At 46.1% G+C, this 27,955-nt stretch overlaps 1 protein-coding gene across 3 annotated transcripts in view; it reads right to left on the bottom strand.

Annotated features, from left to right (window-relative positions):
• zhx2a (zinc fingers and homeoboxes 2a) overlaps positions 1-27,955 on the bottom strand; it is a 129,615-nt gene that overhangs the window by 26,234 nt on the left and 75,426 nt on the right. For 2 of the 3 annotated variants that reach the window (XM_070888748.1, XM_070888755.1), the window contains one exon: positions 6,608-6,696. The exons of the other annotated variant lie outside the window; for it this stretch is intronic. The gene's annotated coding sequence lies outside the window, so the exon portion shown is untranslated. The remainder of the gene's footprint in view (positions 1-6,607; positions 6,697-27,955) is intronic. 3 annotated transcript variants of the gene reach the window in all.

The following is a 27,955-nucleotide window of genomic DNA, read 5'->3' on the forward strand; positions in this document are numbered from 1 at the left end:
GGGACCAACATTTACTTTAGTCACTCTTTTCCATTTTATATATCTGTAAAAGCTTTTACTATCTGTTTTTATGTTTTGCGCAAGTTTACCTTCGTAATCTATCTTTCCTTTCTTTATTGCTTTTTTAGTCAATTCTTTGCTGTTTAAAATTTTCCCAATCCTCTAGTTTCCCACTAACCTTGGCCACCTTATACACATTGGTCTTTGATTTGATACTCTCCTTTATTTCCTTGGTTATCCACGGCTGGTTATCCCTTCTCTTACCGCCCTTCTTTTTCACTGGAATATATTTTTGTTGCGCACTATGAAAGAGCTCCTTAAAAGTCCTCCACTGTTCCTCAATTGTGCCACCGTTTAGTCTGTGTTTCCAGTCTACTTTAGCCAACTCTGCCCTCATCCCACTGTAGTCCCCTTTGTTTAAGCATAGTACACTCGTTTCAGACACAACTTCCTCACCCTCAATCTGTATTACAAATTCAACCATACTCTGATCACTCATTCCGAGAGGATCTTTTACTAGGAGATCGTTTATTTTACCTGTCTCATTACACAGGACCAGATCTAAGATAGCTTGCTCCCTTGTCGGTTCTGTAACATACTGTTCTAAGAAACAATCCCGTATGAATTCTATGAATTCCTCCTCCAGGCTACCCCGTGCGATTTGATTTGACCAATCGATATGTAGGTTAAAATCCCCCATGACTACTGCCGTTCCTTTTTCACATGCCTCCATTATTCCCTTGATTATTGCCCGCCTTACCGTGAAGTTATTATTTGGGGGCCTATAAACTGCGCCCACCAGTGACTTTTTCCCCTTACTATCTCTAATCTCCACCCACAATGATTCAACATTTTGTTCATTAGAGCCAATATCGTCTCTCACAACTGCCCTGATATCATCCTTTATTAACAGAGCTACCCCACCTCCTTTCCCTTCTTGTCTATCTTTCAGAATCGTCAGATACCCCTGTATGTTTAATTCCCAGCCTTGGCCATCCTGCAACCATGTTTCTGTAATGGGCACCAAATCATACCCATTTGTAATGATTTGTGCCATCAACTCATTTACTTTATTTTGAATGCTGCGTGCATTTAGGTAGAGTGTTTTAATCCTAGTTTTTAAACCATGATTTTTAGTTTTGACCCCTCCTGCAGCCCCTTTATATTCAGTGGCCCTTTTTGTTTTTTGCCTTGGGTTTCTCTGCCCTCCACTTTTACTCATCATCTTTCTGTTTTTTGCTTTTGTCTCCTTTTTTTGTTTCCCTCGGTCTCCCTGCATTGGTTCCCATTAGTTTAACTCCTCCCCAACAGCACTAGCAAACACTCCCCCATGGACATTGGTTCCGGTCCTGCCCAGGTGCAGACCGTCCGGTTTTTACTGGTCCCACCTCCCCCAGAACCTGTTCCAATGCCCCAGGAATTTGAATCCCTCCCTGCTGCACCACTGCTCAAGCCACGTATTCATCTGCGCTATCCTGGGATTCCTACTCCTACTTAAGACAGAAATAGACAGTTTTTTAAACGATAAGGGGATAAGGGGTTATGGGGAGCGGGCGGGGAAGTGGACCTGAGTCCATGATCAGATCAGCCATGATCTTATGGAATGATGGAGCAGGCTTGAGGGGCCGTATGGCCTACACCTGTTCCTAATTCTTATGTTCTTATAAAGCATTAAAAACATACATGGGTTAAGTTTAATTGTAAGTGGGTTTATTAAGATTGCTTCAGGCTCCATTATTTTAAACCAATTCTAAAACATTATTTGATCCGTTACCCTTGAACGAGTAGAATATAATCTTCATTCTGCAAGTAGTCAATTCTCTTTATTTTCTTGTAACAATTGAAAAACAAAAGCACTGAGAAATGTTGTTTACCTCAGGAAAGTTTCAGATTGGAGCCAGAATCAGCTGATGTCTGATTTGTGCAGTATTCGCTGAGTAACTTTATTAGAGCTAACTTCAACTAGTAAGATTTTTTTCTGCTAGGTTACATTTTCTTTCTGGAAAAGTAGGTTTTCATTTTTAAAGGGGACAAAAAAAATTATATACAAGTCTGGAATTTGCAGTGCATCAGCTGTGAAATAGCACTGCCCTGAAGCCAGCAGTCAAGCCCAATACCAGATGCCGACATCTTGTGCCAAATCGTAAAGAATCACCACTCACACATGTTAAGGAGACTGCCACTTTACATTCTCGTTTTCACCGAGCATGTCACAGAAAATAATCTTAACCTAGTGAAGCACAGCTCTACAAAATAAGACAAAGATTTTCCGAACTGCCTGAATGGGTAAAAAATAAAGTGTTCAGCACAATGTACTATGGAGCCAATGATGATAAAGAAATAAGCTCCCACTAAGTAGGGAAGGGTTTACATGTTATGAATAGTAAATGCATGCTGAGGGCATGTAATGACACAAAATAAGTCACTGACTGACAAGTATAAATGTTAAAGTGGCCAAGCCATGGGCAGTTTATTTTTTTGCAAGCAAGCTATAACAGCCACACTATGAGATTTACTTTGCATAAACTGCCAGTCTCAATAAATGCTGTTTTTTATGCTTTTATTGAAGTATGACAAAGAAATTAGAGTGTGTCACTTGAGTCTGTCGGAATGCAAAATAATCTCAGTCTCAGGATGGTATTCAAGCAGCAATGTTATGGAGAAGGTAAATCAAGAACACTACTGTAGGTGAAGAGAACTTGCATTTATATAGCACCTGTCATGAGCACAGGTCATCCCAAAGTGCTTAAGTACGTTGGGCCGTTTTACTACATTAAAGGCACTATATAAATGAAGGTTATTGTTGATTACAGCCAATGAAATACTTTGAAGTGTGGCACTGTTGTAATGCAGGAAATGTGGGAGTCAATTTGCACACAGCAATCTCCCACAAACAGCAAGGTGAATATGGCCAGTTAATCTGTTTAATGATGTTGGTTAAGGGGTAAATATTGGCCAGGATACTGGGGAGAATTTCTTCAAATAGTGCCATGAGATTTTTTACATCCACTTGAGGGGGCAGACAGGGCCTCGGTTTAATGTCTCATCCAAAAGTGCAGTGCTCCCTCAGTAGTGCACTTGGACTCGAACCCATGACCTTCTGTCTCAGAGGTGGATACCATGTTCATCATCATAGGCAGTCGCGAAATCGAGGAAGACTTGTTTCGACTCTAAAAGTGAGTTCTTAGGTGACTGAACAGTCCAACACGGGAATTACAGTCTCTGTCACAGGTGGGACAGACAGTCGTTGAAGGAAAGGGTGGGTGGGGAGTCTGGTTTGCCGCACGCACCTTCCGCTGCCTGCGTTTGCTTTCTGCATGTTCTCGACAACGAGACTCGATGCCCTCCCGGATGCTCATCCCCGCCACTTAGGGTGGTCTTTGGCCTTGAACTCCCAGGTGTCGGTGGGGATGTTACACTTTATCAAGGAGGCTTTGAGGGTGTCCTTCAAACGTTTCCTCTGTTCACCTGGGGATCGCCTGCCGTGTAGGAGTTCCAAGAAGAGCGCTTGATTCGGGAGTCTTGTGTTGGGCATGCGGACAATATGGCCCACCCAACGGAGCTGGTTGAGTGTGGTCAGTGCTTCAATGTGGAGGATGTTGGCCTGATCGAGAACATGGACGTTGGTGCATCTGTCCTCTCAGGGAATTTGCAGGATCTTGCAGAGTCATCGTTGGTGGTATTTCTCCAGCGATGAGGTGTCTACTGTATATGGTCCACGTCTCTCAGCCATACAGAAGGGTGGGTATCACTACAGCCCTGTAGACCATAAGCTTGATGCCAGATTTGAGGGTCTGATCTTCGAACACTCTCTTCCTCAGGTGACCGAAGACTGCACTGGCGCACTGGAGGCGGTGTTAGATCTCATCGTCGATGTCCGCCTTTGCTGATAATAGGCTCCCGAGGTACGGAAAGTGGTCCACGTTGTCCAAAGCCGCGCCGTGGATCTTGATGACTGGGGGGCAGTGCTGTGCGGTGGGGTCAGGTTGGTGGAGAACCTTTGTCTTACGGATGTTTAGTGTAAGGCCCATGCTTTCGTACCCCTCGGTGAAGATGTTGATGATAGCTTGGAGTTCAGCCTCAATGTGCGCAGACGCAAGTGTCGTCCGCGTACTGTAGTTCGACGGCAGAGGATGGGACGGTCTTGGATTTAGCCTGGAGGCGATGAAGGTTGAACAGGTTCCCACTATTTCTGTAGTTTAGTTCCACTCCAGTGGGGAGCTTGTTGAGCGCGAGGTGGAGCATTGCAGCGAGGAAAACCGAGAAGGTTGGCGCGACGACGCAGCCCTGCTTGACCCCGGTCCGGATGCCGATTGGGTCTGTGGTGGATCTGCGGCCTGCATGTCGTCGTGGAGCAGGCAGAGAATGGCGACAAACTTTTGGGGACAGCCGAAACGGAGGAGGACAGTGTCAAAGGCCTTTGGATACCATGATAGGAGGAGAGGGAGACACAGGTTCAAAGAAGTGAAAGACAAATTATGGTCAGGTCATGTCAGCAGCTTCTTCACACAATATCCAGGAAGGATTGTGGATGCAAAGACCTGGAAATCATTTAAGCAACAGTTGGATGTTGTGATGGGGTTGTTGGCAGGGGGGGGGGATGGGAGAATTACAGATCTTTTTCTGGATGGATGATCTTAACTGGCTGAATGGCCTTCCTCCTCAATCTATCTGGTGATCTTGATCTTGTGACAATGGATACAGGTGGTTGGGATTTATTTTGAAGACAGATTGTGGCTGCGGGTTGCTTACCTCCTCCTGTAACATATATTAATTAGTCTATATTTGGCTCCACCCAAATTGATACTCGACTTCTATTAAATGACCTGAAGTTGAAACCCATCAAATCAATTTTGCTTCTGACACCTGGTGTATCGAGATGCTAACAGGGGTAAACCCATCTCTCCTGTGCTTGTTGACCTACATTGATCTGGCAACGCTTCAATTTTAAAATTCTCATCCTTGTTTTCAAATCCCTCCATGGCCTCGCCCCTCCCGATCTCTGTAACCTCCCCCAGCCCTACATAAGAACATAAGAAATAGGAGCAGGAGTAGACAATTTGGCCCCTCTGAGATCTCTGCACAATTCTGACCTATTGCGCATCCCTGATTTTAATTGCTCCACCATTGGCGGCCGTGCCTTCAGCTGCCCTAAGCTTGGGAATTCCGTCCCTACACATTTCCGCCTCCCCCACCTCTTTTAAAAGGCGCTTTAAAACCTGCCACCTGTCCTAATATCTCCTTTTGTGACTAGGTGTCAAATTTTGTTTGCTAACTCCTCTGTGAAGTGCCTTGGGATGTTTCATTACATTAAAGGCGCTATATAAATGCAAGTTGCTGTAGTAAACAGCTGAACTCAGCTTTTTAGGGCGAAGTGAAGCAGCCTCAGTTTCCATTTTTTTTCAATTCAACCTAAGTTGACCTCAGACCAGATGTGAACGATGAAAATCTCTCTGCCAAACACAATAGCGCAAGGGGATATCTGGACTCAGCTCTAATTTCATCATCAGCTTTAGATTTCTTGACAAAACTCAAATTGTGCCTTTTTAAAAAAAAACAAGAAATGTAGTTCACTGAAGCCTTGTTTTGACTTAAGATTAGTTTAGATGTATCTGTTTCAGCTCAGCATTGTACCATACTTAACACAATACCCTATGTAGCCCTTTCCTTGAGCTTAATAGTGGGAGTTAGGTCTTTTCTGCCCTGTAACTCTAGATTTTTCAATTCCATCTTTTAGATTCCGTCTTTCAGATGAGACGTTAAACCGAGGCCCCGTTTGTTTTTTCAGGTAGACGTCAAAGATCCCATGGTACTATTTTGAAGAAGAGCAGGGAAATTATCTCCAGTACCTTGGCCAAATTAGGCCAACGATGACTGAAAAATTTACACATTTGCATTAATTTAGGCTGCGACAAGGTTTCTGTGAATGCAGCCGTTTCTCTTAACTCTTGTGTGGCGTTGCTGAATTAAAAGGAGCCACGACCAGGGTAACACTATTTTAAAAATGCTTCAATGTTGTCATTATAAAACATATGGTTATAAAAGTTCCAAACAACTTGTATTTCTATATACCGTTCGTGCTGCGCGGTCTGGAGGTACCGCACTCACCGGCTTTTAAATGAAAGAAACCACATATGCGCAAAAATCTGAATGGGCCACACAGCTACTTAAAGGGGCCGCACACGCAAAGAAAAATGAGAGAGAGCAGTATTTATATCACGCATTTAACGTAGTAAATCACCCCAAGGCATTTTACAGGAGTGTTATCAATCAAAATTTGACACGGAGCCACATAAGGAGATATTAGGGCAGATGTAGGTTTTAAAAAGAGCGTCTCAAAGCAGGTGAGAGAGATAGAGAGGCGGAGAGGTTTAGGATGCGAATTCCAGAGCTTCGGGCCTCAGTGACTGAAGGCACGGCCGCCAATGGTTCCAGCTATGTACAGTCCAAAACCACACTAGATTCAACATGTGCAGATCGATCTTTGCCATGATATATTTGGCTACAAACAGCGACAGCACTTCAAAAAAAGAAAGGAAATAATTCAGATTGAAAGTGCCCTTTCGTCAATTAGATGCTGTGAAAACTCATTCAAAAAAAATCTTACCTATTCATAGTCTTAATTTGCTCTTCTCCTCAAGTCAGCCAAGGAACCACTTCTCTGATATCAGCAAGAGATGACTGGAATCATGGTTGCTAAGAGAAAGGATCCCAATTAATTTGATGGGGGTGGGGGCAACTTACATAGTTGATGCGATTTTATATACATGAATTCAAAATTAATTTCTAAAATGCATTTCTATTCTTGTATCACATAGTATTCAAATGGGACAGTGTATACATTATTGTACTGAGGATTACTGTATAATTCTAAAAGTTACAAAAAGATATAGATTCACATACTGGTGTCTTCTAAGTCACTCCTTTTCCCCCGTTTCCAGCTTTACAACTGCTGGTTAGAGGCAGACATTTTGTAGAGAACTTTGCTGGACGTAAAGTACTCTTCCTATGACATCATGAATGAGAACAATTGGACGCGTGCATTACTTCACATTGATGCTGTTACTGGAGCAGAACTTTGCACAGGGGAAAGTTCTACTCACAATGTCTGCTCAGAAGAACTAAGAAACAGGAGCAGGAGTAAGCCCTTCGAGCCTGCTCCGCCATTTAATAAGATCATGGCTGAACTTCGACCTCAACTCTACTTTCCCGCACTATCCCCATATCCCTTGATTCCCCCAGAGTCCAAATGACTGGGCATGCACAGCCCTCTGGGGTAGAGAATTACAAAGATTCACAACCTTGCCCTTTAGAGGAACTCATTGCTAGATGCTGCTGCTCCAACATTGCTGTGGTGTTATGGAATTGAAAGCCCTTAGACTTGCTTAGCCTATTGGGAGCCTAACAAAACTTTGTCATACTGTAAATGCAGTGCGTCCAAGGCCTAATGAGCTCCCATTACCATAGAACCATACAACACAGGTCCATCGTACCTGCGCCATCTTTTTGCAAGAGCTATCCAATTAACCGCACCACCCCCCCTCCCCCCGTCCCCGCTCTTTCCCCATAGCCCTGTAAATGTTTCCGTTTTATTCAATTCCCTTTTGAAAGTTACTGTTTAATCTGCTCCCACCACCCTTTCAGGCAGTGCATTCCGAATCATAACAACTCGCTGCATAAAATTAAAAAAAAATCTCATTTTCCCCCTGGATTTTTTGCCAATTATTTTAAATTTGCGTCCTCCAGTTACTGAACCTCTTTCCAGTGGAAACAGTTTCTCCAGCCCCCAAAGCCTTGGTCTGGCTGTCGGACTGTGCCAATTCGTTCAAAGTATTCAATGAAAAAAAATCAAAACTACACGATTAGAAAGATGGCACTACTTTCTGGTTATATGTACATTTAGCACCTCAAATAGGTTCGTCTTAGGACCCCAAATGAGCTTGAAGGTTCTTTATGTTGCAATTACCAGTCATTGTGGCTGCAAATTTGGCTAATAAACTAAAGGACGTGTTAGTTTGCAACACCTAAAGCTCTGATTGGGTCCCGTTGACTACCTGATTGCTTATTGGTCCCCTTGCTAAGACACACCCAGCAGCATTTCTGGAATGTGTAATTCGAACCGTCCTGCCTACATAATCGGTGACTTTCGAACTATTCTGACTGCCGACTCCAGACAGCACAGAGCTCACTTGGAACAGACAGGGCTCGCTCTCACGGGTTAAGTCATTCTCCCAACCCCACAAGCAAGTTCCTGCCCCCATCCCCTACTGCCCAAGTGCCTGACCTCCCCCCCCCCCCCCCAACAAGCCCAAGTTTCTGATCTTCTCCCCCCACCTAAGTGCCTAACCACCCCCACTCCATCCGGCCCAAGTTCCTAACCTACCCCCAACCCTCCCACCCAAGTTCCTGTCCTCCTCCTCCTGCCCAAATTCCTGACTTTCTCCCCCTGCCCAAATTCCACCCCCCCCCCCCACGGATTCATGACCTTCTCCCCCGCTCCCCCCCCCCCAACAAGTTCCTGACCTTACCCTTCCCCCACCCCACCATAGATGGGGCATTGTGAGTGGGTCACGGAGTGTTAATAGGTTTATTGGGTGGGAAGTGAATAGTGAGTGTCGTGACTTCCGGATTTCGTCCAGTTCAATGATGACACTTGCCACACATGCACCGAGCTTTCCGAGAAATCAAACAGGTGTAGGGGAAGGAGATGGAGAACGTGGTGCGGGTGAAAAGGAGGTGGGGTTGGAAGAATATGATCTGTCTTATCATCTGGATCATGTTTTTGCTCTCAACTCCCTCTCCTCCTTCCCCCCCACCCCCCTCCCCAACCCCTTTCGACGTGATTACCTTCTTCCCCCCATCCCCAAATCGAGTTCCTGACCTCCTTTCTTCCTTCCGATCCCCTCTCCCTGCCTCCTACCAGTCTCTGTCCCTCTCTTCCTGCCCACCCTCTCTCTCCCCCCACCCCACTCTCTCTCCCTCCCCCCAGTCTCTCTCTCTCTCTCTCTGTCCCACCTTCGATTTCCTCGCTCTCTCAGAAGGCCGCAAAAATGTTCATGGAGATAATCACAGCGACAGTCCTGGAGTCTCCTTTAGTATAGTCATTGATTTTCCATAGATAACCTAAAAGCCCCAGTAGCAGGTTCAAAATCGAGCTCCAAGCTCGGCAACGTAGTTCGGCCCCACTTCCGCCTTCTTCACATATCGTACTGCGCCTCTGCAACCAGATCGAGCGAGCATGCACAAAAAGGGGCAGAGTCCACGGTGCGCATGCGCAAATGGACACAAAAATATTGGTGCACATAATCACTCCGTAAACTAAAGGCGAAGAATCCATTTCAGTGTTTTGGTTTATTTCTGAGGTTAAGGAGCCGCAATTGCCCTTCGCCCCAAACGGAATGCACAATTCGGGAAATTGGCCTCTTAAAATTTTTTAAATGTGACCGGGCGGTGTTTGGGGCAGACGTGCTTTGGGAGCGGGGCGGAAGGCGGAGCGAGGCAGTGTCATCAGCGCCACGCTGATGTGTAGCAATGTCCCTCCCTTTCAGTTAAAGGGGAGGGACGCTGCGAACTCTACAGTCACTTTGTGGTGCCCACTGGGCCTCCAGGGAGGGTTTTGGTTGGGCCAGCGGCCCAGCACCCAAGAAGGGGTGTGGGGCTGTCTGTTGGCGGCCTGGCCAAACCCGTGGCCGCCACGGTCAGGCCGACTTCAGAATCAGCAGACAATTAAAATAAAATGGCGACCGCGGCGGCGGGTCCTCACCTTTCAGAGCGGATGTGCCGCCCAGCCACTTGCAGCTTCCCGCCAGGAAAAGCTGTCGGGGACACCGAGCGGCGGCAGCTTCGCTCCCGTGGGGCAATTTCCTCGCGGGGCAGAACGTGGTCACCGCCGGGCGGTAAGGGGTCGGCACATGCCCAACGGGGCGGGAACACGGGCGGGGCAGATTCCCGTTTCCGCTGCACCCATCCTCGGGAGCAATTTCGGATGGGCTGGAGGATCCACCTGCCCCCGGTCGGAAAGGCCTTACCACCCCAAAATGGACCATAAAAAAAGGGGGTCAATTTCGGCCCCTAAATGTCAAAATGTTCTGTGGAAGACGACTGTTGTATATAAGTGTTCCATGCCCACAACTGACTCCGCTAAGATAACCGTATGGTGCATTGATGGCTTCAGTCAAGGGAAAATGAATTCACTAATCAGTGTCATTTAAATAGCATAGCCCTGTGAAGGCTAATACAAGATTAACTGTTATGTTTTCATACTGTGACCATCGAAGAAAGATATGTTGCAAGGTACCAAAAAGACTATGTAGAAATACACAAGATTTATGAATAATTTCATGGCTAAATTAGTATATTTAGTGAAAAATTATCTTCACAGCAAAGAAATGCAAAAGCTGTACTGCCATTTCCCTCCGATTATTCCTGGTAACCCACAATTGGCAGTGTGCTGCACAGTGCCAACACGTCATAAAACTTGAGATTGAAACCGAAGATCTTTAATGTCATCTCAACCAGAAATGTGTTCCTTCTTTAGAACATGTTCTAGAATGCTGGCATGTACAACATAAGAAAAATGAGAGGAGCAGGCCATACCAGCCTTCAAGCCTGCTAGGCCATCCAGTAAGATCATGGCTGATCAAACATAGAAACATAGAAAATATGTGCAGGAGTAGGCCATTTGGCCCTTCGAGCCTGCACCGCCATTCAATAAGATCATGGCTGATCAATCACTCAGTACCCCTTTCCTGCTTTCTCTCCATACTCCTTGATCCCCTTAGCCGTAAGAGCCATATCTAACTCCCTCTTGAATATATCCAATGAACTGGCATCAACAACTCTCTGCGGCAGGAAATTCCACAGGTTAAAAACTCTGATTGAAGAAGTTTCTCCTCATCTCAGTCCTAAATGGCCTACCTCTTATCCTAAGACTATGTCCCCTGGCTCTGGACTTCCCCAACATCGGGAACATTCTTCCCGCATCTAACCTGTCCAGTCCCGTCAGAATCTTTCTATGAGATCCTTTCTCATCCTTCTAAATTCCAGTGAATAAAGGCCCAGTTGATCCAGTCTCTCCTCATATGACAGTCCAGCCATCCCTGCAATCAGTCTGGTGAACCTTCGCTGCACTCCCTCAATAACAAGAACGTCCTTCCTCAGATTAGGAGACCAAAACTGAACACAATATTCCAGGTGAGGCCTCAACAAGGCCCTGTACAACTGCAGTAAGACCTCCCTGCTCCTATACTCAAATCCCCTAGCTATGAAGGCCAACATACCATTTGCCTTTTTCACCACCTGCTGTACCTGCATGCCAACTTTCAACAACTGATGAACCACGACACCCAGGTCTCGTTGCACCTCCCCTTTTCCTAATCTGCCGCCATTCAGATAATATGCTGCCTTCGTGTTTTTGCCCACAAAATGGATAACCTCATATATATTCACATTATACTGCATCTGCCATGCATTTGCCCACTCACCTAACCTGTCCAAGTCACCCTGCAGCCTCATAGCGTCCTCCTCAAGGCTCATACCTCCACCCAGTTTAGTGTCATCTGCAAACTTGGAGTTATTACACTCAATTCCTTCATCGAAATCATTAATGTATATTGTAAATAGCTGGGGTCCCAGCACTGAGCCCTGCGGCACTCCACTAGTCACTGCCTGCCATCCTGAAAAGGACCCGTTTATCCCGACTCTCTGCTTCCTGTCTGCCAACCAGTTCTCTATCCACGTCAGTACATTACCCCCAATGCCATATGCTTTGATTTTGCACACCAATCTCTTGTCAAAAGCCTTTTGAAAGTCCAAATACACCACATCCACTGGTTCTCCCTTGTCCACTCTGCTAGTTACTTCCTCAAAAAATTCGAGAAGATTCGTCAAGCATGATTTCCCTTTCATAAATCCATGCTGACTTGGTCCGATCCTGTCGCTGCTTTCCAAATGTGATGCTATTTCATCCTTAATGATTGATTCCAACATTTCCCCCACTACTGATGTCAGGCTAACCAGTCTATAATTACCCGTTTTCTCTCTCTCTCCTTTTTTTTTTAAAAAAGTGGTGTTACATTAGCTATCCTCCAGTCCATAGGAACTGATCCAGAGTCGATTGACTGTTGGAAAATGATCATCAATGCATCCACTATTTCTCGGGCCACTTCCTTAAGTACTCTGGGATGCAGACGATCAGGCCCCGGGGATTTATCGGCCTTCAATCCCATCAATTTCTCTAACACAATTTCCTGCCTAATAAGGATATCCTTCAGTTCCTCCTTCTCACTAGATCCACTGTCCTCTCGTACATTCGGAAGGTTATTTGTGTCTTCCTTCATGAAGACAGAACCGAAGTATTTGTTCAATTGGTCTGCCATTTCTTTGTTCCCCATTATAAATTCACCTGAATCCGACTGCAAGGGACCTACGTTTGTCTTCACTAATCTTTTTCTCTTCGCATATTTATAGAAGCTTTTGTAGTCAGTTTTTATGTTCCCTGCAAGCTTCCTCTCGTACTCTATTTTCCCCCTCTTCATTAAACCCTTAGTCCTCCTCTGCTGAATTCTAAATTTCTCCCAGTCCTCAGGTTTGTTGCTTTTTCTAGCCAATTTATATGTCTCTTCCTTGGTTTTAACACTATCCTTAATTTCCCTTGTTAGCCACGGTTGAGCCACCTTCCCCGTTTTATTTTTACTTCAGACAGGGATGTACAATAATTGAAGTTCATCCATGTGATCTTTAAATGTTTGCCATTGCTTATCCACCGTCAACCCTTTAAGTATCATACGCCAGTCTATTCTAGCCAATTCACGCCTCATACCGTCGAAGTTACCTTTCCTTACGTTCAGGACCTGAGTTTCCGAATTAACTGTGTCATTCTCCATCTTATTAAAGAATTCTACCATATTATGGTCACTCTTCCCCAAGGAGCCTCACACAAGATTGCTATTTAGTCCCTTCTCATTACACATCACCCAGTCTAGGATGGCCAGCCCTCTAGTTGGTTCCTCGACATATTGGTCTAGAAAATCATCCCTATTACACTCCAGGAACTCCTCCTCCACCGCATTGCTACCAGTTTGGTTAGCCCAATCAATATGTAGATTAAAGTCACCCATGATAACTGCTGTACCTTTTATTGCACACATCCCTTATTTCTTGTTTGATGCTGTCCCCAACCTCACGACTACTGTCTGGTGGTCTGTACACAACTCCCACTAGCGTTTTCTGCCCTTTGGTATTCCGCAGCTCCACCCATACCGATTCCACATCATCCAGACTAATGTCCCTCCTTACTATTGCATTAATTTCCTCTTTAACCAGCAACACCACCCTACCTCCTTTTCCTCTCTGCCTATCCTTCCTAAATGTTGAATACCCCTGGATGTTGAGTTCCCAGCCTTGGTCACCCTAGAGCCATGTCGACCTGAAAACCACTTTCCCGCCCTATTTTCTGTCTTGAATATACCGAACGACTGAGCATCCACACCTCCTTGGGACAGAGAATTTCAAAGATTCACAACCCTCTGAGTGAAGAAATTTCTCCCAAATGGCCGACCCCTTATCCTGAGACTATGCCCCCTAGTTCTAGACTCTCCAGCCAGGGGAAACAGCCTCTCAGCATCTGTTCTGTCAAGCCCTCTAAGAATTTTATATGTTTGAATGTGATCACCTCTCATTCTTCTAAACTCCAAAGAATATAGGCCTAATAGAATGGGCCTATAATCTCTGAAGTTCAAAGAATGAGGTGATCTCATTAAAACAACATATAGAAGCACATCAATTTCCAACTATATTCCCTTTTTATTGCTGCCAGGGTTGTCACAACAGGCTGCAAGTGGACACAACCTAAGTCAACTATTTGAAAAGCAGTGAGCAATTTGAAAAGCAGTGGTATTGTACCATCTGATTAGCTTAGCAGGGATGCTTAGATTCTATGGATTGATACACAGGCTATCGTAGGTTTGTGTAATCCATAATATTGAAAGTCTTATGGCCATTACTTTGATCAGTCAGATTCCAGAATCAGAGATCAATTTTCCTCTAGTCACCTGATCATAACTTGATGAGCAATGTCCACTAGTAGATCGGCTTTTGTGCTGAAGGGTTTTCTTTGAGCAGATCACTGAATATCTTTCTGCTTGTGCTTCATATAGTTATATATAAAGAACACGGGCTGGATTTGAGGCTTGTTGCTGTCTCTGTTTTCGCCCCAGAGGGGAGGCAATGGCGGTGGTAAGCTCTTCTGGGCAGGCAGCCAGCTTCCAGTGCCCTGCCGGGGTTTTCGGGTCTGGTTTCGGCAGGGCGCGAAGCATTATCGCCCGGAGGCGGCGAGCCGGTGTACAACACCCCGGTTGCGACACTGGCTCGAGTTTTGGCCCCGACTCGACCCATAGTTATTTTTTCTTCCCAGGTCTCTCAGAGCGCTCCGAGGCCGGCTCTTTAGCTTGGAATCTATGCATGCTCATAAGGCCTAGTGTCCTAAGAGAGATGTGCAATGCCTCCCTTAGCGCTCCACCCCACACTCAGGCCCAGCTGCCCAATTTTGCTGATTGAGGCAGTATCAGGACCGCTCCACCACCTTGAACGCTCTGAAATCTGAAAAGCTGAAAATCCAGTCCCACACATCGCGCTCTCTATTGCCATCCTCAAGTAGGATTCCACTGTATTTCAGGACATAAAAGAGACTGTATAAATTATTCCCATTACTCTTGTCTTTACCTTCCCCCCCTCCCAAATGCAGTTCTGCTTTTGCTTCATGACAGTTACAATTATTTATACTACTGCTAAATGCAACAGAATGCAGCTGCAAAATGCTAGTATTAGTGGTGACAATCTATTGGGAGATAAATTAATGAAGCAACATGCATTTGTTCTTTCGATTCAAGGTTTGTCTTGAATTAGCTGAATTTAGCCAGAGGAACAAATGCAATGCTACGATTAGCCTCAAATGCCCATAGGAGGGCAAGGAAAGGGGGAAGAGTAAGGATTAGCCGGGGTTTTTAATCCTGATCACTTTTGCTGGATGTTAGACAATGTGAGTAGCAGTATTGCAAGCAAAAACAATAACTTGCATTTATACAGTGCCTTCAATGTCGTAAACATAGTTTGTTTATGTCTTTATAATACTTCTGTGAAGCACCTTGGGTCGTTTTACTATGTTAAAGGCGCTATATAAATAGAAGTTGTTGTTGTTGTAGTAAAACATCCCAAAGCGCTTTGCAGGTGCATTATCAAACAAAATTTGAATCTGAGCCTCATATGGAGATATTAGATACAGGTGGCCAAAAGCTTGATCAAAGAGGAAGGTTTTAAGGAGCGTCGTAAAGCAGGAGAGAAGTAGAGGGGCGGAGCGGTTTAGGGACGGAATTCCAGAGCTTACAACCGAGGCAGCTGAAGGCACGGCTGTCAATGGTTGAACAATTAAAATCGGGGATTGTCAAGAGGTCAGAATTAGAGGAGTGCACATATCTTGGAGGGTTGTAGGGCTGGAGGAGGTTACAGAGATAGGGAGGGGCGAGGCCATGGAGGGATTTGAAAACAAGAATGAGAATTTTAAAACTTCAGACATTGCTGGACTGGGAGCCAGTGTAGGTCAGCGAACACAGGAACAGTGGGTAAATGGGACTTGGTGCGAGTTAGGATATGAGCAGCAGAGAAAATATATTTGGAACTAATTTTCTCCCCAGTTTATAGCCATAAATGCATTAATGATTTCAGGGAAGAGAACAATTAGTAATGCATTGACTATATTAAACGGTGTACTTATTGTGTACAATGAGTGGCTTCAGACTGGGGTTGCCAGACAGGTACAGTCTACTATTTATTTAAAGTTGTTTAATTCAAATTATACGATAATGCACCAAATTTCGCTTTGTTGTGTCATTTATACAGGTGCAAGACATTCTGAAAAGGGAGGGTGAACAGCCAGTTGTCATGGTGCATATAGGCACCAACGATATAGGTAAAAAAACAGGATGAGGTCCTACGAGACGAATTTAGGGAGTTAGGACTAAATTAAAAAGTAGGACCTCAAAAGTAGTAATCTCAGGGATTGCTACCAGTGCCACGTGCTACTCAAGAGTAGGAATCGCAGGATAGCTCAGATGAATATGTGGCTTGAGGAGTGGTGCAAAAGGGAGGGATTCAAATTCCAGGGACATTGGAACCGGTTCTGGAAGAGGTGGGACCGGTACAAACCGGACAGTCTGAATCTGGGCAGGAACATAACCAATGTCCTGGGAGGAGTGTTTGCTAGTGCTGTTGGGGAGGAGTTAAACTAACATGGTAGGGGGATGGGAACCTATGCAGGGAGACAGAGGGAAATAAAATGGAGGCTGCAGCAAAAGATAGAAAGGAGAATAGTAAAAGTGGAGGGTAGAGAAACCCAAGGCAAAAAACAAAAAGGGCCACATTACAGCAAAATTCTAAAGGGGCAAAGTGTGTTAAAAAGACAAGCCTGAAGGCTCTGTGCCTCAATGCGAGGAGTATTCGGAATAAGGTGGACGAATTAACTGCGCAGACAGCAGTTAATGGATATGATGTAATTGGCATCACGGAGACATGGCTCCAGGGTGACCAAGGCTGGGAACTCAACATCAAGGGGTATTCAACATTTAGGAAGGATAGGCGGAGAGGAAAAGGAGGCGGGGTGGCATTGCTGGTTAAAGAGGAAATTACTGCAATAGTAAGGAAGGACATTAGCCTGGATGATGTGGAATCGGTATGGGTGGAGCTGCGGAATACCAAAGGGCAGAAAATGCTAGTGGGAGTTGTGTACAGACCACCAAACAGTAGTAGTGAGGTTGGGGACAGCATCAAACAAGAAATAAGGGATGTGTGCAATAAAGGTACAGCAGTTATCATAGGCGACTTTAATCTACATATTGATTGGGCTAACCAAACTGGTAGCAATGCGGTGGAAGAGGATTTCTTGGAGTGTATTAGGGATGGTTTTCTACACCAATATGTCGAGGAACCAACTAGAGGGCTGGTCATCCTAGACTGGGTGATGTGTAATGAGAAGGGACTAATTAGCAATCTTGTTGTGCGAGGCCCCTTGGGGAAGAGTGACCATAATATGGTAGAATTCTTTATTAAGATAGAGAGTGACACAGTTAATTCGGAAACTAGGGTCCTGAACTTAAGGAAAGGTAACTTCGACGGTATGAGACGTGAATTGGCTAGAATAGACTGGCAAAGGATACTTAAAGGGTTGACGTTGGATAACCAATGGCAAACATTTAAAGATCACATGGATGAACTTCAGCAATTGTACATCCCTGTCTGGAGTAAAAATAAAACGGGGAAGGTGGCTCAACCATGGCTAACAAGGGAAGTTAAGGATAGTGTTAAAACCAAGGAAGAGGCATATAAATTGGCTAGAAAAAGCAACAAACCTGAGGACTGGGAGAAATTTAGAATTCAGCAGAGGAGGACTAAGGGTTTAATTAAGAGGGGGAAAATAGAGTACGAGAGGAAGCTTGCAGGGAACATAAAAACTGACTACAAAAGCTTGTATAAATATGTGAAGAGAAAAAGATTAGTGAAGACAAACGTAGGTCCCTTGCAGTCGGATTCAGGTGAATTTATAATAGGGAACAAAGAAATGGCAGACCAATTGAACAAATACTTCGATTCTGTCTTTATGAAGGAAGACACAAATAACCTTCCGAATGCACTAGGGGACAGTGGGTCTAGTGAGGAGGAGGAACTGAAGGATATCCTTATTCGGCTGGAAATTGTGTTGGGGAAATTGATGGGATTGAAGGCCGATAAATCCCTGGGGCCTGATAAGTACTCTGGGATGCAGACTAAGTAAGTGGCCATAGAAATAGTGGATGCATTGGTGATCATTTTCCAACATTCTATTTACTCTGGATCAGTTCCTATGGACTGGAGGGTAGCTAATGTTACACCACTTTTTAAGAAAGGAGGGAGAGAAAACAGGTAATTATGGACCAGTTATAGCCTGACATCAATAGTGGGAAAAATGTTGGAATCAATCACTAAGGATGAAATAGCAGCGCATTTGGAAAGCAGTGACAGGATCGGACCAAGTCAGCATGGATTTACGAAAGGGAAATCATGCTTGACAAATCTTCTGGAATTTTTTGAGGATGTAATTAGCAGAGTGGACAAGGGAGAACCAGTGGATGTGGTGTATTTGGACTTTCAAAAGGCTTTTGACAAGGTCCCGCACAAGAGATTGTTGTGCAAAATCAAAGCACATGGTATTGGGAGTAATGTACTGACGTGGATAGAGAACTGGTTGGCAGACAGGAAGCAGAGAGTTGGGATAAACGGCTCCTTTTCAGAATGGCAGGCAGTGACTAGTCGAGTGCTGCAGGGCTCAGTGCTGGGACCCCAGCTCTTTACAATATACATTAATGATTTAGATGAAGGAATTGAGTGTAATATCTCAAAGTGTGCAGACGACATTAAACTGGGTGGCGGTGTGAGCTGTGAGGAGGACGCGAAGAGGCTGCAGGGTGATTTGGACAGGTTAAGTGAGTGGGTAAATGCATGGCAGATGCAATATAATGTGGATAAATGTGAGGTTATCCATTTTGTGGGCAAAAACACAAAGGCAGAATATTATCTGAATGGTGGCAGATTAGGAAAAGGGGAGGTGCAACGAGACCTGGGTGTCATGGTTCATCAGTCACTGAAAGTTGGCATGCAGGTACAGCAGGTGGTGAAGGCGGCAAATGGTATGTTGGCCTTCATAGCTAGGGGATTTGAGTACAGGAGCAGGGAGGTCTTACTGCAGTTGTACGGGGCCTTAGTGAAGCCTCACCTGGAATAGTGTGTCCAGTTTTGGTCTCCTAATCTGAAGAAGGACGTTCTTGCTATTGAGGGAGTGCAGCGAAGGTTCACCATACTGATTGCAGGGATGGCTGGACTGTCATATGAGGAGAGACTGGATCAACTGGGCCTTTATTCACTGGAGTTTAGAAGGATGAGAGGGATCTCATAGAAACATATAAGATGCTGACGGGACTGGACAGGTTAGAAGCGGGAAGCATGTTCCCGATGTTGGGGAAGTCCAGAACCAGGGGTCACAGTCTTAGGATAAGGGGTAGGCCATTTAGGACTGAGATGAGGAGAAACTTCTTCACTCAGAGTTGTTAACCTGTGGAATTCCCTGCCGCAGAGAGTTGTTGATGCCAGTTCATTGGATATATTCAAGAGGGAGTTAGATATGGCCCTTACGGTTAAGGGGATCAAGGCGTATAGAGAGAAAGCCGGAAAGGGGTACTGAGGGAATGACCAGCCATGATCTTATTGAATGGTGGTGCAGGCTCGAAGGGCCGAATGGCCTACTCCTGCACCTATTTTCTATGTTTCTATATATACTGCTTAATTTAAATTAAGAGATAATTCAATTTTGTTAGCACACAATATTGACTAAATTATCAGGAGATTGTACTAGATTGTACCAGAAATTCTGTTTTTTTTTTTAATAATCAAAAAGCTGAAATTCTCAAAACTAATTCTGCAGAAAGTTCAGGTCTCCAACATAATCCCTGTCATCAGCACCATTTCCCCCCAGTGATTTTGCCTCTAAAATCTAAAACATTCTTTAAATATCTCAAGAATCATTCTAGGTCCAGTGTAGCACTAAGCCAAGCAGAACAGATTTGATTCAGGGTCTGTGTTGAATTAGCTGAATTGAGCCAGGCGCACAAATGTGCCACTACAATTAGCCTCGAATGTCTCTTGCGCAAGGAAAAGGGGAAGAGTAAGGATTGACAGGGGTTCTTAATCCTGATCGCTTCCCAGTGACCTCCAGTATGAACGTGCACCTGTGTGGAGGTCAGGTGAGAATGGGATTAGCTCAGATCTCTACGGCGAAAAATCGTGGCACCACTTGTTGGTTGGTTCACATGGGCAAGATACCAGAGCGCTCTTGGTGTGTGTGGAATTGTTCCAGATAGAGTCAGTACCTTCAGGAGGGGGCAAGAAATTCACAAAAAAGGAGTTGATCAGTAAAGATAAGACTAACGAAAGCTAGGAATTGACTTAACAGGTTGCTACTTAGCCGTTGCCCTCTCTTTTAGCAGCTGTATAACGAGTGATTACATGATACAGTTCACAACGATTGAAAATAATCCCATGAAAATTGCTATCACGTTTCTCCGTGATATAAATATTTTCACTTGCGATACTGATTTGTGACTACAATTATAAGGAGAGACATGAGGCTATTCCACTGGAACATAGAAGGCGAAGAGGAAACTTAATAGTAGTCTTTAAAATTACAGAAGGGTTTTGATAGAGTGAATAGGGAAAGACTGTTTCCTCCAGTTGGGCATTCAGCGATGAGGGACCATGTATTTAAAATCATCACTGAGTGAGTGAGGCTAAAAATGTCAGTTTTTTGGAGAGTGAAACCTTTTTACATAGAATTACATATTATATACAGCACAGAACCTGCACATTCGGCCCGACCAGTCCATGCTGGTGTTTTTGCTCCACTCGAGCCTCCTCTCATCCTTCCTCATCTAACTCTATCAGCATAATCCTCTATTCCCTTCTCCCTCATATGCTTATCGAGCTTCTCCTTAAATACCTCTATACTATTCACCTCAACCACTCCTGTGGTAGCGAGTTCCACATTCTCAATACTTGCTGGGTAAAGAAGTTTCTTCTGAATTCCCTATTCATTTCCTGGTGACTATCTTATATTTTGGCACAAGGCATGGTTGAGGCAGAGGCCATTGCACCTTTTCATGATAATTATCTGAAGCCTTTTAAGATACAGGGTCATGGGGAGAGAATGGGTCAGTGGAATTAACTTGGGATTGCTCTAGCAACGAGCCAACACAGACATGGCCTCCTTCTGTGCTGTAAAACTGTATGGTTCTGTTTCCATTTGTGAATGATATGATTGACCACTCTTGCAGGGGTGGTGGTCACTACATGTATCACAGAAGCAGAGTTGGCTTAATCCTGGTAAACTACAATGAAACAGCTCACCATTTCAGCTTTTGTCAATGGCACAAGCATTCATGCTCCATCTGTCCTTTATCACAAATGGAAGACGGAGGGGCCGTGATTGTGCTGTGCTGGGTTTGGGGTGGTCATTTCGCTGATGGAGATTTTTTTGTGCTCACGTGGGATGTGCCTGTCCAACGTGGATTTAGGCTCTTTGTGCAAAAAAAATGTTGACTGTGCTAACCTGGCGTTCCCCCGGCACTTGCGTAGTGCTCGTGGAATGTGACGCTCAGTAAATCAGTGCCATGCTGATGGCGTCAGTATGTCGCTGATGTGCCGCGTCATGGTGCCGCATCGCAATGTACCTCTCCTTCATTTAAAGGGGAGGGATGCTGTGATCTGTGCAGCACATTCAGTTAAGCCTACTGGGCCGCCAGGGAGGGTGTCGGCCCGGCACCCAAGAGGAGGTGCTGAACTGCCTGTTGGTAGCCCCGCCGAACCAACGGCCACCGCACTACTACCTATCCTTTAATGGCGGCCGGGACACCGCAGCTTCGCACACTGAGAAGCTGTCGGTGGCATCGCCCCACGCAGACCTCGCTTCCATGGGGTCCGAAGGGTGCAAAGGAGCTGGCGAGAGACGATAAGGGGTTGGCGCGCACGGCGTTGATGTCATTGCCATGTGCGCGAATCACGGGGCGCGACGCAAACCACCTTTGCCAGCGGAGCCCCAGGGGGCGAATTTACACAGGTTGATCCAGCTGCCGCGCTCATGTGCTAACGTATTCGCCCTGTAGCGTGTAAAAACAACAGCATAAACTGTTACCAGTGAGAACCCCTAAAAATGAACTGGACCAGCTACATAAATACTGTGGCAACAAGAGCAGGTCAGAGGCTGGGTATTCTGCGGTGAGTGTCTCACCTCCTGACTCCCCAAAGCCTTTCCACCATCTATAAGACACAAGTCAGGAGTGTGATGGAATACTCTCCACTTGCCTGGATGAGTGCAGCTCCAACAACACTCAAGAAGCTCGATACCATCCAAGACAAAGCAGCCTGCTGGATTGGCACCCCATCCATCGCCTTAAACATTCACTCCCTCCATCACTGACGTACTGTGGCTGCAGTGCGTACCATCTACAAGAGGCACTGCAGCAACTCACCACGGCTTCTTCGGCAGCACCTCCCAAACCCATGACCTCTAGCACCTAGAAGGACAAGGGCAGCAGGCGCATGGGAGCAGCACCACCTCCAAGTTCCCCCCAAGTCACACACCATCCTGACTTGGAAATATATAAGCTGTTCCTTCATAGTCGTTGGGTCAAAATCCTGGAACTCCCTACCTAACAGCACTGTGGGAGCACCTTCACCACATGGACTGCTGTGGTTCAAGGTGATGGTTCACCATCACCTTCTCAAGGGCAATTAGGGCTGGGCAATAAATGCTGGCCTTACCAGTGACACCAACAACCCATGAATGAATTTTTAAAAATTGGAAAAAATACCTTATTTTAATCATTCCACAGTAAAACCAACATTAAACAATCAGGAGGAGGTCGGTCAGTATAAGCCTTTAGGGCGGCTGTGTACCTCCATCTGAACAGCATTAATCCCGGCAGGTAAAAAAGAGGCGAGATGGTCCCAATCCATCAGGTAAGTGCCTTTACAGCACTGCTTGTGGGCCAGGAGGAGCAGGAGTGTCCGGCCCAACAAGCAAACCTCCTGCATGATCGGCCGATCCCACCAAGTGATGTCAGACTCACCTGATATCCGCTCCCTGGATGCTTTCCTGCCCGACAAGACTGTCAATCACGTCCTATGGTTAATCTTGTCAAGACGTCCGGGAAATCCTAACTTCCAGATTTCCTGCCCGAAAATCCTCCCCCTCTCCCTGTCGCCCCCACTCTTTTCCTGGCCCCCAGTAAATATCGAGGCCTTAGTGTCAGTATCAAGGTATCTTCAAGTGCCTCAGCTCAAAGTGAGAAGGGCATCCTCATTCTACAACAATCTGAATTATTCTCTTCCTTTGCCAACCATTCCTGTGGCCTGAGTGAAATTGCCAATTATGTACAAACTTTCTACTTTGAACAAGGAACTGACTTCAGGCGGCCCAAATAATCTTAATTATGGCCTTTAAGGTTAGAGGAGAGTTCCACTCAATAACGCTGGGCTGAATTCAAATCCACCGGGCTATCTACTTCCCCTGGAAATTATTACAAATATTTGAATGTGATCCCTTAATTCATCAAAATATGTCATAAATGATAAATAGCTCTACAAATGAAGCTGGTTCTACAAGATTTAGGGTGATATTTGTCATATCAGTGTATTTTTAGCACTTGGAAGTCAAATTTACAGAACTATGGCCCAAATTTTCCTCAACACTGGGTGCCGTTTATTCAGCGAAATAGCTATTTGCACTGCACTTTTCTTTGACAGACAGCCGTCTGTCAAGCCCCGCCCCCCCCCTCCCGGCCAAATCATTCCATGCACATGGTGCCGAGTAGCGGGATTTGAGGCTCCGACTTTCTCCCCCACACCCGGCCAGTGCCGGTGTGAGGAGGTCAAGAGTGGCCGGCAGGGACCAGATAGCGGTGGTCCTGGGCCCGATAGCGAGAGAGAGAGGCTGGGTGGGTGGGGGAGGGGAAAGAGACAGACTGGGGCGAGAGTGAAAGGCTGGGGGTTGGGGGGGGGGGGTGGGGGGGAAAAGAGAGGGGAAAAGAGTTCAAGGCGGGGGGGCGGTTGAGAGAGCGGCTGGGGGGAGAGAGAGAGGGACTGATGGGAGGAGAGTGAGAGGCGGGGGGGGGGGGGGGGGGGAGAGAGGGGGCTGGGGAGAGTGAGAGACATGGGTGGTGGTGGGTGGGGAATCGGAGGGGAGAGAGGGAACTCAGGGAAGACGATTACGTTCTTCCAAACCCCTGCAAGGAACATTGTTGGAGTGGATGATATCCAAAAGTCACGACTGTCATTATTCACTTCATACCCAATAAATAAACCTGTTAACAATCCGTACACAATGCCTGTCCCATCTATGGTGAGGGTGGGGGGGCGGGGGGATGCAATTGCGCTGGGGTAAGGCACTTCGGCTGGTCCTTGCTGTCTCTGGGGAGCTCTGTCCTCTGTTGCTTCAGGAAGTCAAAGTGGATCAAGTTACAATTTGCAAAGTCAGTGAGACCTTGGGATGGGCTGTTCCAGTGACAATTTCCTGTGAAATTTCAGGGTGTGGCTTATCCTCCAAAGGGACCAATCAAAAACAAAGAGCGGAGCAGGTTGGCCATTTTGGCAGTACAAATAAACGCATCCTTTATTTGGTGCCCAGTGAGTTTTTTGCGCCGAAGGCCAGTTCAAAGATTCCCCAGTGTCGGGGCGTGTAGGCGTGTACTACCAGCGCCAGAATGGTTGCCGCCATGCATTCTGGCGCTGGTGTACCTGTGAAGAAGGTTCCCGTGCCATTTCAGGGCTTAAGGCCAAGTTTCCACCCTACGAAAAATTTTAACCCGGCGCACAGACCCTATAATCACCGTAGGAAAAAACCTGATCTTCAGTTGGTGAAACCATCGCTGGCCCACTCCTATCCCCGGCCAAATGTACTCCCTCGCTAAAACTTTAAAATACTATATTATTCCTGCGAAGTTAAACTGTATTCAGGCCAGTTTGGTTCTTATTTGGCAGGGGGGGGGGGGGGGGGGGGGGGGGGGGGAGTTGTGCGCATGTGCAATGCGTTTTTTTATTTTTCTTTGCGCATGCACAATTACTTGCCCGTTTTTTTTTTCCTGGAGCGCATGTGCTGTGTGGTTCCAACGCACACTGGAAGCTGCGCCCTGCGAATTCAGCTCGGGTAGCGCCAGCGCCAGAAGGTGCACATGGTGGAAGGAGACTTCATTTTTTTTATTTTCAGCACTGAGAGGGCCAAATAAAAACAGGCATCCAGGTAAGTGAACGCCATTATTTTTTTGGGGGGCAACTTGGGCCCATTGATTTTTGTTTCTACTGGTATTCCTTCACCCAAGATTTCTTGTGGATATATACTGCTATTGAAAGCATGTACTTTTCTTTTGTCATTGCTTATGCTGGCTCCCCTTTTGCACCCAACATGATTCCAGGCCATTGCCATTTGCACAGTGGCACTTCAACATGTAGTGTCCACGTTAGCTCATAAACTTCTTTGAATTTTGTAAAAGCCAACTTGTGTTCCCTTCCCTAGGCTGGAAATTGCCCCTTGCCCAGATTGGGGGCGGTAACCTTCCTGCAGAATTGGGCTGTACCCCCCTCAAACGAAGCGAAGCGCTGTCTCCGGCACCCCGCTTTCGTTGAGGGGTACTCCCGGGGCGGTAGCGCAGCGCTGAGTCCAGTGCCGTGAGGAGCAGGCCAGCGCTATGTGGATGGGCTACAATGCCCCTCCCTTTCCATTAAAGGGGAAGGCTGCTGCGCACTCTGCAGGCCCTTTGGTGGCCGCCACTGGGCTACCAGGGAGGCAATTGACCAGGCCGGCAGGCCTGGCACCCAAATGGAGTGCCAGGCTCCCGGTCGATGCGAGGGCCGCCATTGTCGGGCCGCCCCAAGAGTCAGCCGACAAATAAAGATGGTGGCCTGGGGCATAAAAGCCGTCCCCTTTAAATAAGGCCCTGGCAGCAGATGTCCACCAGCTTCGCAACCCGCCACGCTGGTGTTAGCATCGACCCGCAGGGCAGAAAGGGGTCGGCCAGAGATCGGTGCGCATGGGGACGATGACATCGCCGGTTGTGCGCTGGCCCGAGGTTCTAACCATGAGGTGCGGCGCTGCGCCCCCCCCCAAACCTCCAGGGCAATTTCCCGAGAGGCGGCAGTATCCCCCACCCCCCCCAAAGGGTGAAAACGCCATTGCGCTCTGTTTACGCCCCGTCCCGGTCGGTGCAAACAGGGCTACTATAAAAAGGGGCAATTTGCCCCAATATTGATAGCAAAACTTGGATACATTTGAAGCAAAACACTACAATGTAGCTTTTTGCAAAATGGATTCCAGTTGCCAAATCATACCATAAGATCATCAAATTAACAGTAACATTACCTTCATGCAGCACACAAACAGGCCTTTCATGCAACAAGTCCATGTTGGTGTTTATGCTCCACAAGCCTTCTCCCACCCTTCATCTAACCCCATCAACATTTCCTTCTCTTCCTTTCTCCCTCATGTGTTTATCAGCTTCCCTTTAAATGCATCTATGCCAGTCACCTCATTTACTCTGTGGTAGCCAATTCCACATTCTCACTACTCTCTGGGTAAAGAAGTTTCTCCTGAATTCCCTTTTGGATTTATTAGTGACGGTCTTATATTCATGTCCCCAAGTGGAAACATCTTGGGCCGAAATTGCCTTCCACCCAAAACAGGACGCACCTACCATTTTTTTAGGTGCTCCGCCCCTCCCAATGCATGGGGCAGACATTCTGGCGATTTTCAGCTCTTTGGTTTATATTTCCGGTCGATGTGATGTTGGGTGTACGGAGAGGGGCGGAAGTGCGGTCGATCGGAGTAGTCGCCAGAAAGTGGGGGCGGGTCGGAGGAGCCGACGCTCCAAGTCATCAGCGCCGCAAAGATGACGTCATCACACTGACGTGTCACAACGTCCCTCCCCTTCAGTTAAAGGGGAGGGCCGCTGCGAACTTTGCAGCAACTTTAATAGCAAACACTGGACCACCAGGGAGGGTTTTGGCCGGGCCAATGGTCTGGCACCCAAGAGGGGTTAGGGGTGCCAGGCTGCCTGTTGGCGACCCGGCCAAACCCGCGGGCATAATTGTCGGCCCGACCTGGCAGTTGGCCAACAATAAAAAATAAAATGGAGTCGCTGGCAGTGTGATCTGGCTTTTAAGGGTGGCTGTGCCGCCCAGCCACATAAAGGATACCTGTAACGCGATAAGGTATAGCGCCCTCTAGCTAGGAGGTATCAATAGAATGTATAGCGTCTTCTAACTCGGAGGTATAGGGAGCTGTGAGAGAGGGGGTCTGTGAAGGAACACCATCTTAAGCTCCACATGGCTGTCTGAGATCTCCCAAATAAATATAGAGTTGTTGAACTAAGAGTGTTCAAGAGACAATAAAATACATGGTTCCGATCTTTCGTCAAACAGCTTTTTGTAGAGCCTCGATTGAAAAAATATTTCTACAAATACATGCCACAATATTTTACTATTAGACTTGTTCTAGTCCTCTGGGTATTTGAAATGTATACATGTATGTGACAAACTCAAAGTCCTAAACTATAGTGAGCTATCATGCCCACCACGTGCCAACTCTCGTGCATGTTCCTCTCCCACCTCTATTGCCGGTGACTGGTGATTTGAAAGCCAACTGGAATAAATTCAAACAGCTGTGGGACAGCTATGAAATTATCACGAATATTGTGGAAATAGCAGATAGAGTTAGGGGTGCAACGTTTATCATTGCCATTGGCAGCGATGCCCTAGATATTCACAATAACCTTCTCTACAAATCAGAGAAAGACAAGCAGGAAAGTGAGATTATTTTGAAGCTCTGGGAAGAGCACTGTAAACGTACAACCAACATAATCTATGAACGGTACCAGTTCAACAACTGTATATAAGGGGACGAGCAGTTTGACAGATATCTCGTGAAAGTGAAAGAGAAAGAGCTAGCATCGTCATTTGATTTTGGCAATTTGAGGGATGATTTCATCAGACACCGCAAAGTCTGCGGAATATCTGATAACACTCTGCGTATGAGGCTGTTGCAAGAATCAAGCCTAACACTCAATAAATGTGTGATGCTCTGTAAAGCTACAGAGGCCACAATTCCGCAAATTAAATCCATGAAGCTCACTAAAATAGACTCCGAAGATGTTTCACAGACAAAGAGTTCACGAACAATTGCAGATATTGTGGCAAAAGACATGAGCTGTCAAAAATTAAATGCCCAGCATATGGGAAGACCTGCACAAGTTGCAACAAATTAAATCATTTTTTCAAAAGTGCAAAGTGGATCGAGGCAGAAGTCTACACATAACCCTAAATATAAGGGCAA

The sequence above is a fragment of the Pristiophorus japonicus genome, chromosome 1 (genome assembly GCF_044704955.1).
Source record: "Pristiophorus japonicus isolate sPriJap1 chromosome 1, sPriJap1.hap1, whole genome shotgun sequence".
Lineage (NCBI taxonomy): Eukaryota > Metazoa > Chordata > Chondrichthyes > Pristiophoridae > Pristiophorus > Pristiophorus japonicus.